Source organism: Macaca thibetana, chromosome 10 (genome assembly GCF_024542745.1).
Source record: "Macaca thibetana thibetana isolate TM-01 chromosome 10, ASM2454274v1, whole genome shotgun sequence".
Taxonomy (NCBI): domain Eukaryota; kingdom Metazoa; phylum Chordata; class Mammalia; order Primates; family Cercopithecidae; genus Macaca; species Macaca thibetana.
This window is the reverse complement of record NC_065587.1, coordinates 3,102,369-3,122,178: the sequence shown is the minus strand read 5'-3', so window position 1 is coordinate 3,122,178 and position 19,810 is coordinate 3,102,369. Positions and strand designations below refer to the sequence as shown.

The window sequence follows — 19,810 nt, the reverse complement described above, 5'->3', positions numbered from 1 at the left end:
AAGCACTGGTTCCCTCTTTCCCATTGCCAGATGGGAATCTACTGTAATCCATGTGTCTGTCCTACTGTTGGTGGACACTTGAGTTGGTTCTGGTCTTTGGCCATTAGAAGACTGCTTCAATGATGTACATGTTTCTTGTACACATGCAAAGATTTCTGTTGAATAGATACGGATATGTATATGTTTGTTTTTGGTAGATAATGCCAAGTAACTTTCCAAAGTTATGTGCCAATTTCTACTTTCTTTTTTTTTTTTTGAGATGGAGTTTTGCTCTTGTTGCCCAGGCTGGAGTGCAATGGCGGGATCTTGGCTCACTGCAACCTCTGCCTCCCAGGTGCAAGCAATTCTCCTGCCTCAGCCTCCCAACTAGCTGGGATTACAGGCGGCCACCATCATACCTGGCTAATTTTTGTATTTTTAGTAGAGACGGAGTTTCACCATGTTAGCCAGGCTGGTGTCGAACTCCTGACCTCACGTGATCCACCCTCCTTGGCTCCCCAAAGTGCTGGGATTACAGGCATGAGCCACTGTGCCTGGCCACCAATTTCTACTTTCAAAAGCACTGTCTGGGCATCCTCACAACCTCACCAACTTGGGATGGTTAGTTTGTAAAATTTTGGCCACTTAAGTGATTATATGCTCATAATTCTTTGTGGTTTTAAAATGCTTTTACCTGATGATTAATAAAATTGGACATCTTTTCATATGTATTGGCCATTTTGATATCTAATTTTATGAAGAAGTATCTTTTCAAGTCTTTTGCCTACTTTTTATTAGGCTATTTGTCTTCTATTAAGAAAATGGTCAGACTTATTTTTATATATTAGCCATGCATATTGCAAGCATACTGCTAATATTTCTTCTGACTGTGGTTTGCCATTTCACTCCTTTAAAGTTATCCTTTGATGAAAGAAGCTTTTATGTGATGCTTAGAAGTCCTTAATTTTAATGCAGTCCATTTTATTGATCTTTACTTTGTAGTTAGCATTTTGTTGTGTGCTCTTTAAGAAATCTCCCCGTTTTCCTGTGGTCATGAAGATATTTTTCTATGTCAGCTTCTAGATTTAGCATTTTTCCAACCACACTTTGGCTGTGACCCACCTGGAACTGATGTTTGTGGATAGGGTAAGTTAAGCATCAAGGTTCAGGTTTTTCTACATGATACACATTTTCCAAATGTGCCAACAAAATTTCAGTTATTTCCTCCCTGCACTGCCATGGCACCCTGGCAGGTTTGTGACTGACCACGTGGGGTCTGCCTCTGGACTCTGTTCTGTTCCAGTGCTCTCTCTCTCCTATGCTTGTTCCACAGTCTTTTGTGTTTGTTTGTTTTCATTTTTAGCTTTTGCTACACTATTATTAACTAAAGTCCATTGTTTACATTAGGATTCATACTTAGTGTTATACACTCTATGGATTTTAGCAAATGCATCATTTCAAATATTGCAGATCATACAGAATAGTTTCACTGCCTTAAAAAATCCCTTTTGTTCCACCTGTTCAACCCTCCCCCTTTCTCTGAACTCCTTGCAACCACTGATCTTTTAAAAAAAATATGCAATTTTTAGGATTATGGTAAATATGCATGGGATAGATGTAACCATTTTAATCATTTTTAATTGTAAAATTCAGTGTCATCAGGCAGTATTGACATAAAGAGACAAACTCTGTAAAATATTTAAAGAGATTTATTTTGGGCCGGGCATGGTGGCTCACACCTGTAATCCCAGCACTTGGGGAGGCCGAGGCGGGAGGATAACCTGAGGTCGGGAGTTCGAGACCAGCCTGGCCAACATGGAGAAATCCTGTTTCTACTAAAAATACAAAATTAGCCAGGCATGGTGGTGCAGGCCTGTAATCCCAGCTGCTCAGGAGGCTGAGGCAGGAGAATCGCCTGAACCCAGAAGGCAGAGGTTGCGGTGATCTGAGATCACACCATTGCACTCCAGCCTGGGCAAAAAGAGTAAAACTCCATCTCAGAAAAAAAAAAAAAAAAGATACTTATTTTGAGCCAAATGTGAGGCCCATGATGTTTGACACAGGTTCTGAGGTTCTGAGAACATGTGCCCAAGGATTATAGCTGGAGTTTTTACGTTTTAGGGGGACAGAAGTTACAAGCAGACATCCATCAATAAATGTAAGCTGTATATTGGTTCAGCCCAGAAAGGTGGGACAATTGAAGCTTCTAGCTTCTAGGTCATAGGCGGATTCAAAGGTTTTTTGATTGGCAATTGGTTGAAAGAGTTAAGTTATCATCTAAAGATCTGGAATCAATATAAAGGAATGTCTGGGTTAAGATAAGGGGTCGTGAAGACCAAGGTTTTTATTATGCAGATGAAGCTGTGGGGAGCAGGCTTCAGATACAATAGGTTGTGAGTCCTTCTTATCAGACTTAAAAAGGTGCCAGACTCTTAGTTAATTCTGTCCAGGATCAGAGAAAAGACCTGGAAAGGGAAAGGGATTCTCTACAGAATGCAGATGTCCCCCACAAGAGACAGCTTTGCAGGGTCATTGCAAAATATGTCAAAGAAATGTATTTTGAGGTAGAACACTTCCATTTCTTTCAGAGCCTGCGGTTCGTCATGTGATGCAGTAAGGTTGGAATTTGGTGTCCTATTGCTACAAGGAGTCTGTTTTTTTCATTCTTCAGGTCTCTGTCTTCATGGTATCGCTGGTCTGTTGTGTCTGAACTCCAAAGGGAGGAGGGTAAAATGAGGCATGCCCAACCTTCCACTTCCTCTCATGGCAGGTTTCTTCCGAGTGTCCTTGGTTGACAGCAGGACCCATCAGTCAGTTGGAGTGTTTGTAATTGTATTTTTGGTTTACAGCATAGTCACACGATTATGAAACCATTGCCACCATCCATCATTCACAGAAACTTTTCATCTTCCCAAAGTAAAACTCTACCCATTCAATACTAACCCCTGATTCCCTATTCCTAGCCCCTGGCAATCACCATTCCACTTTTGTTACCAGGGGAAGGTATCTGAGTTACCGGCAGTCAATCCGTTCGGGTCTGCAGCAACCTCCATTCTTGCCTCCCCAGAAGAAAGAATTCAACTGAGGGGCAGAAGGCAGAAAAAGAGACTGAGGCAAGCCTCAGAGCAGGAGTGGAAGTTTATTAAAAAGGCTTTAGAATAGAAAATAACACTTGGAAGAAATCCTAGTGGGGGACTTGAAGAACAAATTCCCTGCTTAACTGTGATCCTACGACTTTATAGGCCGGCATCTTGCATCCTTTTCCCGCGATTCTTCCCTTAGGCTGGGCTGCCCACATGCGCAGTGCGCTCCTTACCTTGGGAAATGAGCATGCGCAGTGTGTTGGGGAAGCTGTACGTATGCCCTGTGGACTGCCCCGGAAGATCATCCTCCGCCATTTTGTCTCTTACTGTGCATGCCCAGAAAGTTGTTTCTCTCTGGCGCTTGTGTTCTGTTATCACTTTAGTGCAATAGGTGTGGACATCAGGAAATAGCCTCTCCATGGCACCAGCTACCAATTTATCACTTTTAGAGAGGCAAGGTGACCACTGCTGAACCATCACCTGACATTCCTAGTGGGTTGGAGAGAGCCTCTCCTGCTCCCACTCCTGCCTAACTACCTGTAACTATTTCTGCTCTATGAATTTGACTATTCTAGGGGACCTCATGTGAGTGAATCATACCATCTTTGTTCTTTTGTGGCTGACTTATTTCACTTAGCATAATTTCTTCCAGGTTCAATAACCAACTTATAGTATGTGTCTGAATTTCTTCATGTATTTCGATGGTTTGTTAGTAGGTGTGTAAATGTTTACTATTATATCTTCTTGCTGTATTGAGCCTTTTATTATTATACATTGTCCTTCTTTGTCTCGTGTAAACTTTTTTGATTAAAGTCTATTTTGTTTGATATTAGTATAGCCGTCTTACTCTCTTTCGATTACTATGTGCATGGAATATCTTTTTACATTCTTTCTCTCTCAATCTATTTGTGTTTTGGGATCTAATGTAAGTCTCTTATGGACAGTATACAGTTGGATCATGCTTGTTTTTATTTGTTTATCCATTCTGCTTATCTCTTTTGATTGGAAAGTCTGATCTATTTTCTTGTGGAGTAATACTAATAAAAAGGAAGTTACTTTTGTCATTTTGCTTTTTGTTTTCCATATGCCTTATAATTTTTCTTTCCCTTATTCCCTGCATTAATTCTTTTGTGTTTACTTGATTTTTTTTTTTCTAGTAAAGCATTTGAATTCCTTTCTCATTTCCTTTGTTGTATATTCTATAGCTATTTTTTGTGGTTATCATTGAGATTACATTTAACTCCTAAAATTATAATAGCCTAATTTGAACTTATACCAACTTAATGTCAATAACATAAGAATGTCTGATCCTATACATCTTTGTCCTTTACCATTTCAGTTATTGATGTCACATAATTACACCTTTAGACATTGTGTGTCCAAAGACATAGACTAATAATTTTTAATGTATTATCCTCTTAAACCATGTAGAATACAAAAAGTGGAGTTACAACCCAAAGTTACAATAAGACTAGCTTTTATAACTGTCTGTGTATTTACCTTTACTGGGGTATTTATTTCTTCACTCAGCTTCAAGTTACCATCCAGGGTTCATTCTTTTCATCTGGCAGTTTTTCAGCAATTCTTACAGGGCAGATCTAGTGAAGGAACTTTCTCCATTATCTGGGAATGTCTTAATTACTCTCTCATTTTGAGGGACAGTTTTGCCATATATGGAATTCTTCATTGATGATTTTTTCCTCTAGCACTTGAAATATATAAACCCACTGCCTCTTGTTTCCAAGGTTTCTAATGAGAAATCTTCTATTAATATTACTGGAAGTCTCTTGCATGTGTTAAGTTGCTTCTCTTTTGCTGTTTTTAAGATTCTCTCTTTGTCTATTGACAGTTTGATTATAATGTGCCTCAATATGATTCTCTCTGAGTTTATACTTCTCGAAGTTCATTGAGCTTCTTGGATGTTTATATTCATATCTTCCATCAAATTTGAAAAGTTTTTGGCCATTATTTCTTCAAATAATTTCTCTGCCCATTTATCTCTCCTCTCCTTCTGGTAATCCCACAATACATATGTTAGTCTGCTTGATAGTGACCCACAAGTCCCTTAGGATCTGTTCCCATTTCTTCATTTGTTTTTCTTCTGTTCCTCAGACTCAATCACTCAAGTTGTCATATATTTAAGATTACTTATTTTTTTCTTCTGCCTGTTTACATTTGTTTTTGAATCGCTCTAGATTTTATTTTAGTTATTGTACTTTTCAGCTTTAGAATTTTCTTATCTTTGTCCATATCTTTTAATGCCAAGCATCTTTAAGATAGTCATTTAGTCTTTAACTAGTAGATCTGCAACCAGGTCTTTTTCAGGGACAATATCTGTTGATTCATTTTTCCTTTGAATAGACCATACTTTTCTGTTTCTTTTTGTGTCTTATACCTTTTTTCTCTCTTTTTTTGAGACGGGGTCTCACTCTATTGCCCAGGCTGGAGTGCAGTGGCGCAATCTCAGCTCACTGAAAGCTCCACCTCCCGGGTTCACGCCATTCTCCTGCCTAAGCCTCCCGAGTAGCTCGGACTACAGGCGCTCACCATCACGCCCGGCTAATGTTTCTTGTGTTTTTAGTAGAGATGAGATTTCACCGTGTTACCCAGGATGGTCTCGATCTACTGACCTCATGATCCGCCTGCTTTGGCCTCCCAAAGTGCTGGGATTACAGGCATGAGCCACCACGCCCGGCCTATTTTTCTTTAAAGCTAGACATTTTAATCTTATACTGTGGTATTGTTAGAGGTCTGACTCCCCCGCTTTTCCAGGAATTGCTTTAAAAAACTGTTTTAAGGTATCTCTGTTCTGAGCTTGTGACTTTCCCTGGGCCTGCATAGTGATTTTCTGAATTCCCCTGTATATATGATTGCCTTTGAATGTCCTAGTCCTTAGATTGCTGGCTCCCCAAAGGGGAAAAATAGGAAAATAAAGAGGAGTAACAAAAGGTAACCCTATTTTAAATCCCCTGAAAGTTGTTTCAGCCAACGGGGAAGAGGATCGCAACAACTCAGTGGGTGGGAGAGCTGTGCGAAAATGGCTGCCCTCCTGTGTGTCTGCACCTCTGTGATCAGAACCAGCAATCAGCAATCAGAACACAGATACCTCATATTTAGAGAGCAGGATCGCTATTGCTCACCCTGACTCCTACAAGCTACATACAAGCTACTTCAGGAACACATGCATGGATGCCTGGCATAGGCATGGGGGGTGGAAGATGGGTATTTGCCATTAAGCTAGAGCTGAAACTGACCAAAATTGACTGCAATTTTACTGTGCAAGTCTTACCCTGGAACTTGTACGCCTTCAAATAGACTTCAGAGTTCCAAAATACTTACACCAGACAGATTCTGCCAGGACAATTTGTGGTAAAGTGGATTCCTGGTGCTTCTACTTGGACATCTTCCAAGAATTCTCTTTCATACTGTCTTTTATTTAGACAGTGGGTTATATTGGTTCCTAATACCTGGTGACAGAGAGAAAGAAGACACACACACACACACACACACACACACACACACACACACCCCCTGATATTTTGATTGGAGTTACATGGAATCTTTAGATAAAGTTGGGGAAAACTAATATCTTTAGAGTATTGTGTCTTTAAATCTATAAATACATTTATTTAGGTCTGCTTTGAAATATTTGTCAACAATCATAGTAGTTTTTAATACAGTTTATGTAAATAGTTTATTTCCTAGGTCCTAGATTTTGTTTTCTGGTACTATTTTAAATGGTAATTAAAAAAAAATTTCTAATTATTGTTGCAGAGATAAAAACATAGTTTATTCAGTATTTTGACTTAAAATTAAGAAATTCTGCCATAATCCCTTATTAAATCTAATAATACTCATAAATTTTTCAGGTATTTATTTTGGATTTTCTTACATAAGTGTGACATTTTTAATTTTTTCATTCCAATTATTATGCATTTACTTACTTGTTTCTTTATTATAGAAAAAAATAGAAATCCTTTTCTCTTTCCTAATCTCAGAAGAAATTTTACAGTATTTTCTCAAAAAGTGTGATGCTTGCTATGTTACTTTTCTTTTTAAAATACATTCTTTTTCAGAATGAGGGGAAAGCTTAATTCTATTCTTAGTTAGGTGCTAGTTGTGTCATGTATGAATGTTAATGTTTATCCTTTGTACTTTTTGTACCCAGTGGTGTTATATCACCTTTAGGTATTCTGAAGAATTTACCAGGAAGCCATTGAAATTTTGTGTGTGTGTGCATGAGACTTTTAAAACTATGGATTAAAACTGTCTAATACATTAATGACTAGACTTGGTATTCATTTTTGTGTAACTTTTTGGAAGTTGTGTTTTCCAAGGAATTTGTACATTTCATTTAAAGTTTCAGAATTTTTTGGCATAAAGTAATTCAAAATGCCTTATTGTTCTTTTAAGACCTATCTAGTCTGTAGTTGTGTTTTCTTTTTTAAAAAAAAAATTAAAAAAAATAATTTTTAGGTAAGAGATGTAGCCTCACTATGTTGCCCAGACTGCTCTCAAACTCCTGGGGTCAAGCAATCCTCCCTACTCGGTCTCCCAAAGTATTGCAGTTTCAGGCATGAGCCACCATGCACAGCCTGAATCTCCTTTTTATTTGAGTATTTTTTATTCTTGCTTATATCGTGACATCTTCCAATTGAGATGTAATTCTAGTAGTGTTGTGAAATGTTTCTCCTTATTCTCTAGTAATATTTCTTATTTTTTTCTAGTAACACTTCTTGTCTTAAATTCCATTTTGTCTAATGATAAGCATACCAACTTTCTATCAGTTAACATTCGTGTGGTGTATATTTTCCCACTATATTTTATGCAATCTGCATATTTATCTTTAACATGTGTCTTTCTTAGGTAGCATATATTTGAATTTTCCTTTATCATTCAATTTGACAATTTTACTCTTTATTTGGAAAACACAGTCCCATTACTTTTAATTTAATCTGATATTTTACAATATTTTACAATATTTTGAGAAAATATTTTACAATATTTTACAATATTTTCTCAAAAAGTATGATGCTATGTGACTTTTCTTTTTAAATACATTCTTTTTCAGAATGAGGGGAAAGTTTAATTCTATTCTTAGGTATTTAACTAAGGTAACATAGTTAAATTTTCAAATTTTCAAATTTAAATTTGAAAATTTATGTTACCTTATATATTCTATTTGTTCCATTTATTCTTTATTTCTTATTTTTACTTTTCACATTCTTTTCTGTTTATACTATTTATTTATTTTTTGAGATGGAGTCTTGCTCTTGTCACCCAAGCTGGAGTGCAATAGCATGATCTTGGCTCACTGCCACCTCAGCCTCCCAAGTTCAAGTGATTCTCCTGCCTCAGCCTCTGGAGTAGCTGGGATTACAGGCACCCGCCACCACACCCGGCTAATTTTTGTACTTCTAATAGAGGTGGGGTTTGGCCATGTTGACCAGGCTGGTCTCAAACCCTTGATCTGAGGTGATCCGCCCACCTTGGCCTCCCAGAGTGCTAGGATTACAGGTGTGAGCCACCCCCTGCCGGCCTTTCACATTCTTTTCAACGTGTGACAGTGATAATCAGATATCACGTTTCCTATTCCTACCTCTATTCGCTTTTAGTTATACATTCCTTATTATTATTTCATTAGTTACACTGGGGCTCAGTGCACTAGAGAGGCTATCTTAAATGTATACTTTTCCACTTGCTTGTCAATACAAAGACTGGCATGACTTGGGCTGCCAACAAAGGTATATTCACATATGAGAACAATTCGTTACATTATCAGCATCTTTTCTCAGTTTTCTTGTTCCTTTCTGTGGTTTACAGATGAGGCTTCAGGCTTGACCAACTCTGACAGGCTGGCTGCTGAGACACTGCTACTCAATGGCCCTTACTAAATGGCCTCATTTGATCATCACGTGATCTCCAGAAGCTGGACTTGATTATCCTTGCCAAACGAAATGCTGAAACCAAAAATCTGAAAGGTAATTCTTGCTAAGTAAGGGAGAGCTGTGATTGTAGAGTGTGGTCACCCTGAACAGAGCAGACTGGCCGTGGAGCTCCAAGACTGGCAGACTTGGGAGGGGGAACATTTAGAGACTGGATGACTTTGGCCGTGGACTCAGGGTTGGGACAGTGAGGCTGCCACTGACTGGCTGTCATTCAGAAATGTGGTTACTGATTAAAAAAAAAATTGTCTCAATGTATCAGGGCTTAAAATCAGTTTTGGTAGTGACTTTTCATCATAGTTAAAGAGTCTTCTTGAATTTGGACCTTTCTTTGGACTTGAGTTTGGAAAAACGAAGACATTTTTGTTCGCATTTTCATTCCATGCTTGAGAAAACTGAGGCTCACACAGGCAAGTAACTTTCTCAGGGTCACACATTCACTGGCTGGCATATTAAAGTTTTGAACAAAGTCCACGCTTTTCTTACACACTATTGTCATTAGTATTAGTTTTAATAGTAGCCGTAGCCATACTTTTCATTCACAGGTTCATAGAGTTGTTCATCCGACTCCTCACTGACAATCCATTCTCACCATCATGCCCTACAAGACCTCTGGTTGTTTTATTCCGTTTCTCCTTCATCCTGGATCCCAGCTCCCATCCCCTCTCCACTCCTCCGACAGAATCACTCTTTCTAATGGGTTTTCATCTGTACCTAAATATTTGTGTAGCTTTGAAAAATCTAATTTGTCAAGGGTTATGTGTTCATTTTACATTTCCATACATGTTATTTTACTATGTATAGATCTCATTTGTTTCCTAATTTTCTTCACTCACCACTGTTGTGCAAACGCACTGACGTTTCTGTATGGCCCTCTGCCAGCCTTCGCTTCACAGCGTGCATCCACCGTGCCTTCACCTACCCCATTCCTCTTGTCATGGACCCCTGAATTGCCTCTGGCTCCCCCCACCACACACCTTACTGCAACATCCACACGCTGGGGTCTTTATGGATTTCCCTGGGTTTTCACTCAGGAGTGGCACTGCTGGATCCTAGGAGATGCCCGTTAATTCCACTTGGCACAGACAGTTTGCTCTGTGTGGCAGACCACATTCCCATCAGCAGTGCGTGAGGGGTTCATTTTACTACACCCTCACCAGCATTTTTACACTCCTTGAAAGTTTTGTCAATTAGATGAATGGGTGCAAAATGTAATCTTATCATCGTTTTAACCTGCACCTCTGTGGTTGCCAAGGAAGTTGTGTGTCTCCTCCTCACTTAGCAGCCATTCACGTTTCCCTTTCTGTGAAGCTCTTACTCGTATACCTTAACCATTTTAATAGTCTATTGTTTTTATTTTGTTGGATTTCACCATTTCCTTGCATGTTCTAGATGCCAATATCTGGTTGATTTTAAAAGATGTAGTCATTCTCCCCCCAGTCTGTCACTTGTTTACTTTAATGATGCCTTTTTATCTCAAACCCAGATTTTTAATGTTGCTATTGAAAGGGGAAAGGTTCCCTTATCCCTCTCGCAGGACGTGTGACGGGGAAGTGGCTCACTTCTTCAGTGCCCCGCTGCTCAGACCCGTAGGGGAGCATGCAGATGGGCCGGTTGTGGGGCTCCGACTGCATGGCAGCATCTCGGGGTGAATGTTTACAGCTCCTGAAGCCCCAGCGGGCGTGTGTTACCGGACGCTCTTTTAGTTCAGCCATCTATAGGCAGCTTGTGTTAGCTCAATTAGACACCCTTTCTTACCACAAGGACACAGGGATTTCTGTATCCCGGGGTTTCTTGCCGTGGTGTACTGGAAGAGTCGGATCACTCGCGGGCTTGGAGAATAAGTGCAAGGTGTTTTTTTGTTGTTGTTATTATTGCTATTTTTTTTTTAGACGGAGTCTTGCTCTGTGGCCCAGGCTGGAGTCCAGTGGCACAATCTCGGCTCACTGCCACCTCTGCCGCCTGGGTTCAAGTGATTCTCCTGCCTCAGCTTCCCGAGTAGCTGGGACTATGGGCGCTCGCCACCACGCCCAGTTAATTTTTGTATTTTTAGTAGAGATGGGGTTTCACCATATTGGCCAGGCTGGTCTTGAATTCCTGACCTCGTGATCCGCCCTTCTCAGCCTTCCAAAGTGCTGGGATTACAGGCGTGAGCCATTGTGCCTGGCTTAAGTGCAAGGTTTTATTGAGTGGAAGTTCTCAGCAGATGGATAGGGAGCCAGAAGGGAGATAGAGTGGGAAGATGGATTTCCCTTAGAGTCGGGCGGCTCAGCGGCCCAGGCTCTCCTCTGACCTCCCTGGCTGAACTCCATGAACTCCACGTCGTTCTGCAGGTCAATGGCCTGCCAAGCCTGTGCCCGTGTCTGTCAGTGTGCTGTTCCGCTGGGGCCTTCTTGACATCCAGCTGTTGTGTCTTCTTCCACTGATATGTTCCTCTTGAAGTCCAGCCACGTGTGTGTGTCCGATGGGGTCATAGGCATAGATGGGTGTGTGGTGGGCCAGGGTGGTCTTGGGAAATGCAACATTTGGGCAGGAAAACAGAAATGCCTGTCCCGACCTAGGTCCATGGGCACAGGCCCTGGGGTGGAGCCATAGCCAGGGACCACACCCTCCTGTACCCAGCACTTCCCTGCCCCCCTTCCACATCGCTATGGTAAAATCCAATTTTTTTCACCTTAGATTTTGTACATTTGGGGTATTACATAAAATGTGCATATTCAGTTCAAGATAAAAAGTTTTCTCCAACAATCTTCTATTAGCTTTATTTTTATTCCTTTTCATTTGAGTTTTTAATCAATCTAGAGATCATTTTATTTAAGATGTAAGGAAGAGTTCCAATTTTAATTTTACCCATCAGGCAAGCCAGTGGTACCCAAAGCCATCTATTAAAAAAAGTCTGTTGCTGTCTCACTGACGTGCGTCACTTCTCTCATAAAACAGATCCTTAAACACACATGGGTCTGGCGTTGAGCTTCCTGTTTTATTCCACTTATGAATTTAATATTTCTATACAAAAACTTGCACTTTTTTTTAAAAGTAGTATTTTGTGGAATTTTTTTCATATCTTATAGGCCAAGTCTCTTTTATTCTCCCTTTTTCTGAAATTGTTTATTTTTTGAAGAGTTTTATTTTTTCATGTAAATGTCAGAATAAGACTGTTGAAGTCTTCAAAAATTGCTCCTAAATTTTTTTTATCAGAATCTCATGTAAGTATGGCTTTGGGGGAGAACTGCCATTTCTTCAAATGTTAAACTATCCCATTATGGGATATGGTATATCTTCTCTTTATTCTAATCTTTTTTTATATCCTTTAATTAATTTTAAAACTTTCTAAGGAATCATGAATTCTTTGTTAGATTTATTCTTAGATATATTTAAGTTTTTCTTGTTATTGTAAATGTTATATTGTTTTATTATTACATGTTTTAGTTAGAAATTACCAGTGTGAAGAAATATCATGGTACAGTTGAAATCACACCTCTTAATTTTTGTAGAACTCTTAGTTCCAATACTGCGTGCATTGATTCTGAGGCATTTTCTATTTAGGTGGTCATACCATCTGCAAAAGGATAGCCTTGACTTGTCTTGATATATTCTTCTACCTCTTGTTGATCTTTCTCTTGATGAGTCCATTGGACAGCTTTGTCAGTAGCAATAACATTGCGTTTTCTTGTTTCCGGTCTTAAAGGAGCCATGCTTCAAGTCCATCTTCTGAATATGGTATTTGTCAAAGACAAGCGTAGTTATTTATCAGATAAAGAACATTCTCCTTTAGTTGTAGTTTTCTGGAAATACTGTATGTAATAATAATAATGTGATGTAAATAATTTTATTTTAAAATATGTTGGATATTTATAAGCGCTTTTTTTTTTTTTGCTTCTACTGACCTAGTCAATATTTTTTTCTTTCTTCACCTTAGTATCTTAAAGTGGTGAATTAAATTCATAGGTTTTCTGATGTTAAAATTTTTTTCATTCTTTTGATGAACTCTATTTATAATATATTATTTTAACACAACATTAAAGTCAATTAGCAAATATGTATGTAAGACTATTCATAAGTGAAGAGAGCTATACTTCGCATTTTAAAGTGTGTGTGTTTTTTTTTTTTTAAACCAGCTTTGGAATCAAGCAAACAATTTTATAGTTAACAGAAGCTCTCTGTCTCTCTGTCATTGTTTGGAACAACTTGTGATTTGTATAAGACATAGATTCTTTCTTGTTTAAAAGTTTGATGTAACTTTTTTTGTGGAATGTTCTTGGCCTGATTTTTTACTGCCTTTTTTTTTTTCCTCTTGGGGGTGGTTTTAATTACCATTATGAATTTTAAATGAAAATCTATTTATCCTTGCTCCAATTTGGAATATTATACTTTTCCAAAAATGTGTCCATGTTGCCTGTGTTTTCAAATTGATGACTTTATAAAAAAGATTTTACATTGTTTATGCAGTTACTTCCTCTTTTGGATTCTGTTTTTAAAATTTGCATCTTCCCCTTATTGTATTGACTAGATTTGCCAGAGCTTTTTGTATATTTTATTAATATTTTAAAGAAATAGCTTTTGGTTTTGTTAATCTTCCCTATTTCATTGATTTATGTCCTTATCTATTTTATTTTCTTTTTTTTTTCCCCTTTGGGTTGCTTCTGTTTCGTGTTTGTTTTCTGCTTGAATTGAATACTTAGCTCATTTTTTCTTACTTCCTGATAAATACATTTAAACATATGCAGCTATCATTACAGTGTGGCTCCATTATTTTGTAATCTCTTGTTTTTTACTCTGTATCTTAAAGTCTTTTTAGCAGAATGACGTTTTAGTTTTTGAACATATGGTATTTTATTTTTTGTAATCATTTTTGTTATTGGTTTCTAATTTCATTGCTTTGTGCTCAGGGAACAGACTAAGCTGGGTGGATTGTTTGGGCTGATTGTAGCTTCCAACCTCATCCGTCATCCTTGGTTGTGAAAGCTGCCCTCCACACAGACATATATTTTGCTCTGGGATTTTTAATAATCTTGTCAATCAAATTTTATATGTATTTATGCTTTTTTGTTTTGTTTTTTTTTTTTGTCCCTCTAATCTACCAGTTTCTGATAGGGCTTTGTTAAGATCTTGGGCAATAAATTTTGTTGTCTCTGTTCTCTCGTAGTGCTGTCAGTTGTTATTTTATATATTGTGATGGGCTATTTTAAAGGGCATATATATTCATAACCACTATATCTTCTTGATCTAGCACACTGTTGTGTCAGTATATAGCACTGCTTTTTGTCATCATAATGTTTTTCACCTTAAAACCCATTTATCCCAATACTAAAAAGTTTTACCTTGTATTCAAAAAAAATGCTTATTGAAACAACTTTTGGAAACTACACACATACTTTCCTTTTCATTATTTCATGTATTAATTTATGTAAGTGTTCATAGCCATTTTTATTTCTCATCATCAATCAATACATTGGTATTCTGAATTTAACTCTTGGACTAGAGATTCTGCTCTTTGTGTGCCGAGAATTTAGTTTGCAGAGACCCAGGTCTGCATCCGTGATGAGGACTCAAGTTTGCCACTCCTCAGGGGAAGAGCCCCCCGTCTTCTCCCCAGTGCTGTGTGATGCAGATTCCTGTTGCAACCTGCCTGCCTCCCTCTCTCCCCCTCTCTTTCCCTTTTTCCTTCCTTCCTTCTTTGAATGTTACTTCTTTTCCTTCTCTGAATGGTAATACAGACATATGGCAAATGGCACAAACATTGCACCTGTTGATAAGTAAGGAAAGGGAGACTCCCCTGTAAGTGCTCATGACCTCAACACCAGGCCATGAGATGGAATATTACCAGCAACCTGGGGTGCCCTGTGTGCCCCCAGCTGTCTGCAATCCTTTCTATCTCACTCGCCTCTAGGTAACAACTATCGTCACCGTGGACTCATTTTCTTGCATTTCTTTATGGTTTTAGCTTTGGACATTCAGTTCTGCCTGTGCCGTTTCATGCAATGAAATCATAGGTGAGTCTCACATCAGTGGAACTGTACCTGTCCTGTTTCACTCAACATTATGTTTTTATGTTTTGGGTTTCATGCATATTTTTGGATGCCCCTGTACTTTACTAATTTTTGCACAGTCTAGGAATTTGCTGTATGGCTGTACCACCATTTAATTTTCTACAGTTCAGTCGATGGACACTGGAGTTGGTTTCTAGTTTGGGGCAGTTACAGGCCCGGTTGCCAGGAAGGGTTTCACATATGTGTCCTAGTGGGCATGCCAGTGAGTTTGCCTAGGGTTTGTACTGAATCGTGAATTGCTGGGTAGGAGCTATGTACCTGCACCTTGACTAAATAATATCAAGTGTGTCCCAAAGTTGACATTCCAATTAGATCTCTCACCACCACAGTTTGTGAGCTGTGATTGTTCTGTGACCACACTGATATTCCTATTTCCAGTTGTTTCCTAAAGGGCTAATAAGTTACAAATACATTCATTTGCTTTTCAGTCTAGTAGGCACGTCTTGGCATGACTTTATTTTGCCTTCCCCTGATTCATTTGTTAATCATTTTTACCCTCTCTTTCTAAGTATCTGTTCCTATATTTTTGTCTACCTTTTGGAGTTGCTTGTCTTTTTATTGATTTGTGTGAGTTAAAGAAATAAAACGCTAGGCTGGGTGCAGTGGCTCACACCTGTAATCCCAGCACTTTGGGAGGCCAAGGAGGGAGGCTCGTTTGAGTCCAGGAGTTCAAGACAAGCCTGGGCAACATAGTGAGACCCCATCTCTACTAAAAATAAACAAAATTAGCCAGACGTGATGGTGTGCACCTGTGGTCCCAGCTAGTCAGGAGGTTGAGGTGGGAGGATCGCTTGAACCTGGGAAGTTGAGGCTGCAGTGAGCTGTGATTATGCCACTGCACTCTAGCTTGGCAGACAGAGCAAGACCCTGTCTCAAAACAAAAACAACAAAAACAAAACCACATATATATGCTTTGAAGATGAGCTCTGTTTTTTGGTTGAAAGTGCTGGAATTACCTTCTCCTGCTCTGTGTCTTGTTTCTCACTCTCACCTAATATCTTTTGATGACCAGAGGCTCCTAAATTCAGTGCAAATTCATCCATTTTTTTATGCCTGAGAAAATCTTATTTTACCCCAGTATTAAATAATATATTAGCTTGATATAACAATCTGGGTATCATTCTTTTCTTAATATTTAAAAATTATTGTTACACTATTGCTTGGCTTCCATGGTTGACAATTGTGATACCAACTTGATTTTTATTTATATTTATTGGCATTTTTTTCCTGATAACTTTTAAATTTTTTCCTTATTTCTGATGTTTTAAAAATGAATTTTACCTTTGTCTAGTTTTGCTGCTTTCTCTTTCTTTCTTTCTCTCTCTTTCTTTCTTTCTTTTTTCTTTCTTTCTTTCTTTCTTTCTTTCTTTCTTTCTTTCTTCTTTCTTTTTTTTTTTTGGACTCTTTGAGGCTTTTCAATTCAAGGTCTTGCATTTTCTTTATTTCTTGCTCATTTAGGGCATTCTCTAATCTCTGTTCATTTCTCTGCCCTTCTGGCACTTCTGTTGCATGCACTTGGCACTTCCCTCCTCCAGCTCCCTCCTTGCATTTCCTGTCTCTCCATTCCCCTTTCCTGCTTCCTGGCCTTGCTGGCCCCCTCTTGCTCTCCACTCCAGCTCCCTCCTTGCAATTTCCATCTCTCCATTCCCCCTTCGTCTCTCCACACCACCTTCAAGATGATGCTGGCCCCATCTTGCTCTTCCACATACTGATACGTCCTCAGCTGTATCCATTCTGTCACTCAACTCATCCACTCAGTTTTAAACACCAACTATTATTTCTTCCAAATGTATCATCTCCAGTGTAGTCTTCTTGATGATTTACTTCAGCTGCATGTCTTCGTCTTTTCTCTTTTATAATATCTCTCCTTTCTACTTTGATATAGTTTTGTTCAAAACATATTGATGAGAGCCCCTAAATGCCATGATTTTGCATTGTGAGTGAGCTCAGAATCCCTGAGGACATTAAGCACGGTGGCCAGGGATGCGTCCCTGGGGATGTGATGGCGGCTCGGCCTGGCTTTCGGCTTTCCTCCTGGGTTGTCCACAGAGGAGAGATGCCTCAGGAAGGAGTCTCCAGGGCTAGTCTATGTATCTCGCCCTTGCACTGTTTTTTTTTGTTTTTGTTTTTTTTTGGTTTTTTTTTTTTTGGTTTTTTTTTTTGTTTTTTTTTTGAGACAGCATTTTGCTCTTGCTGCCCAGGCAGGAGTGCAATGGCATGGTCTCGGCTCACCGCAACCCCTGCCTCCCGGGTTCAAGCGATTCTCCTGCCTCAGCCTCCTGAGTACCTGGGCCTACAAGCACCTGCCACCACGCCTGGCTAATTTTGTATTTTTACTAGAGACGGGGTTTCTCCATGTTGGTCAGGCTGGTCTCAAACTCCTGACCACAGGTGATCCGCCTGCCTCGGTCTCCCAAAATGCTGGGATTACAGGTGTGAACCACCGTGCCCAGCCTGCACTGCTTTTTAAAAAAGATTTTCATCTTACTCTTAGTGTTAATCGTGTAATCTTCCAGATCTGGGGGTGGTGGGGCAGGGGAGAGAGACCGTGGGCTTGGCAGGATCATCAGATCTGTGGTTCCCTCCTGGGGTCTCCATGAGGCCTCCAGTGATTAGCACTCTTCTCCCTGCCTGTGGCCCCCAGGCCTAGACAGGTGAGAAAGGGTAAAGATGGAGACCAAAACGTTGCCTTCACGTTAGAGGCTTGTTTAGAGGCCAGAGCTTAAAGGGACCTATAAGCTGAACCCATGAGAAGGGGGACCTTCTTCCCTGTGGCCTCCACGGGCAGCCGCATCCCAGGGAGGACGGGCACAGCTTAGCAGGCCCAGCCACTTTCCAGCGCAGAGTGAGTGGAGGGTGGGAGAGGCTGGGCGTGTGGGAACTGGGGCGGGGAAGGCATTCAGCTCTTTAGCGTGCTCCCCTGCACGTCTGCTGAAAGCAGTCCCCATGTCACCGAGACCCAGCCTCCGCCGAGGTGATGGCAGCTGCATTTCTCCCTCATAGGTCTTTGTCTGGCATTGGCTCACTCAGCACAACATGGGAAGAAAGGGGAAGAAAGGGTGCTCCCCTCTCTGCCTGCTCACCCCCCTGAAAACCCTCACTTTTCTCCACTGTGGACGGCTGCGTTTTCCACCCTAGGAAGCGGACACCTTTTGCGACCTCAGAGCCCCTCAGGGCCTGTGCGTGGTCACCCGGCATAGCCCCCACCTCTCTCTGGCTGCTATGGTGCCTGCAGGGCTTGGCTCAGGGAAGGTTGCCGGCAGGCCTGGGCCGCTTTGTCATTTGTTGGAAACCAGAAGCTTCTGCGTTCCTTTCACCGCTGGAGCTGGATTTTCCCAGCTGCATGCACAGCTCCCGGCCTGGGCTGTGTCTTCTTGGGGAGGTGGAATTTGCTACCTCCAGGGTGGAGCCGTAGTCGGTATTCCTGGAACAATCGTAGAAGTAAGCAGGCCAGAGGTGAATGAAACGTGGGGACATTAGCACTGGGGGCTGGGGCACATTGCATGGGGGGACGGGGTGTCCCTTACATCAGGGGCATGGGCTGTCTAGAGAGACTCCATTTCTCCTTCAATTCCAGGTGGTGTTTCAAATCCTGCTGGTGTCCAGAGGCCTGGACTCTGTCCCCGTCCTATAAGGATTTCCGTGACTGCTGCCGTGGGACTGGCATCACATTCTCATTGAGGGGACATGCTTTCCTTGGTTCTAATCCTGAGTCTAAGAATGGGAGGTTTGCTTAGGCAATGTCATCGTCCTGACCAGCAGCAATTGTCCCTTAGGCAATGACACCATCCTAGTCACAACAATTGTCCCTTAGGCAGTGCCATCGTCCTGACCAGCGACAATTGTCCCTCAGGCAGTGCCATCGTCCTGACCAGCGACAGTTGCCCCTCAGGCAGTGCCATTGTCCTGACCAGCGACAGTTGCCCCTCAGGCAGTGCCATCGTCCTGACCAGCAACAACTGTCCCTTTAAGTGTTCCCCTGATTGGCTTTTGTTCCTCCTGAGGCCTGGATGCTGAAGTGTCGAAAGACCACAGAACTTGGCAGACGAAAACCCTAATGATCATGTGCTCAGATGTCCACCAACATCAATCCTGTGGAAAATCTGGAGTAATTAGGAAATGATTCTGAACTAGAGAAAATGTTCCCATAAAATGTCAGGTACTTTATATCCTGGAGGAGTGAATATTTTACCAACTCGATCTTATGTGTAAAATGCAGTATTCTGAGTTACCAAGTTTCACTACTGAAATTCTTTTAAGTTGGATGGCGGCATGGAAGTTTCTGGAAGCTGAATTCTGAATAGTTTTAATCCTTCTTTGAGCCTTGGTTTCCTCGTCTGTAAAGGGCATAATAGCTTTGTAAACTGAACTAACAGGATGGAATGAAAGGACAGCAGATTTTCTTATAGCGTTGCCTCCCAAAGAAGCTTAATTTTAATTTAATTTCAGGAAGAAACAAAAATGTGCAAGGATGTTAAAAAAATATTTTCGCTAGTTATCATTCCGCTTCAGTGTCTCCATCATTTGCATCAATATGGCTCAGTGGAAGTGCAGGGAACGTTCTCTGAGCCAGGCTGGGGCTTCTGGTGGGAACTGGCTTTCCCAGGAGGAGCCCCTGGTGCCTGCACGGTGGAGGCCTCGTGCAGGCAGGTCGAGGAACCAGGGGCTGTTTGGGGGTGAGACAAGGAGAACCAGCCCTTGAGAAAGGTGGGGGTTTAGTGTCCAGGCCTTGGGGAGCCGGGAGCCCTCTGTT

The 19,810-nt window shown here is 40.6% G+C and overlaps 1 long non-coding RNA gene across 1 annotated transcript; it reads left to right on the top strand.

Annotated features, from left to right (window-relative positions):
• The first annotated feature begins 3,362 nt into the window (after nt 1-3,362).
• LOC126929862 (uncharacterized) lies at nt 3,363-18,257 on the top strand. The gene is made up of 4 exons (XR_007717305.1): nt 3,363-3,647; nt 8,886-9,043; nt 14,952-15,000; nt 18,061-18,257. It is a non-coding gene; the product is annotated as an uncharacterized LOC126929862 (long non-coding RNA).
• Nucleotides 18,258-19,810: the final 1,553 nt, after the last annotated feature.